We start from the raw sequence: 553 nt of genomic DNA on the forward strand, positions 1-553 counted from the left end.
ATATTTTTAGTTTTAAATAAACCCATATTTCCAAAAAGGCAAAAATTTTGGTCATGTAAGAAAAATAAAAATGCTCACCAACATGTAAAAAATTGTTAATGTAATTTGAAAAATTGTTCATAATGTATTATAAAAAATGTTAGATGTATGTTAAGCTCAAAACTTCATATTTACAAGTTTTCACATTTCTTTTTAAAATGAAAGTTGGAAATAAAATAAGACAAAAAAATGAGGGTAAAAGAAAAAAATAAAACTGAATAGAGAGAAATAAAAAAGAAGCTGGAAAGGGAAAACGAAAGGAAACAAATAAAGAAAAGAAAAAAAGGAGAAAAGGAGAATGAATTGAAATAAGAACCAGAACAGAACAATCAAAAAAGGGGAAAAGAAAAACTGCATTGATTGGTCCATGCGGATGAGGGCAATAGCCCAAACGCACAATATCAGAACCCATTTAAGCGCTCTCAATGGACGATATATAGCGTTTGTGCTTCAAAAAAAGATAGCACTATCTTTTTTTTTTTGAATAATTCTTGTAGTACTGAAAAATCTGGAG

The sequence above is a fragment of the Triticum aestivum genome, chromosome 3B, assembly GCF_018294505.1.
Source record: "Triticum aestivum cultivar Chinese Spring chromosome 3B, IWGSC CS RefSeq v2.1, whole genome shotgun sequence".
NCBI classification, from domain to species: Eukaryota; Viridiplantae; Streptophyta; class Magnoliopsida; order Poales; family Poaceae; genus Triticum; species Triticum aestivum.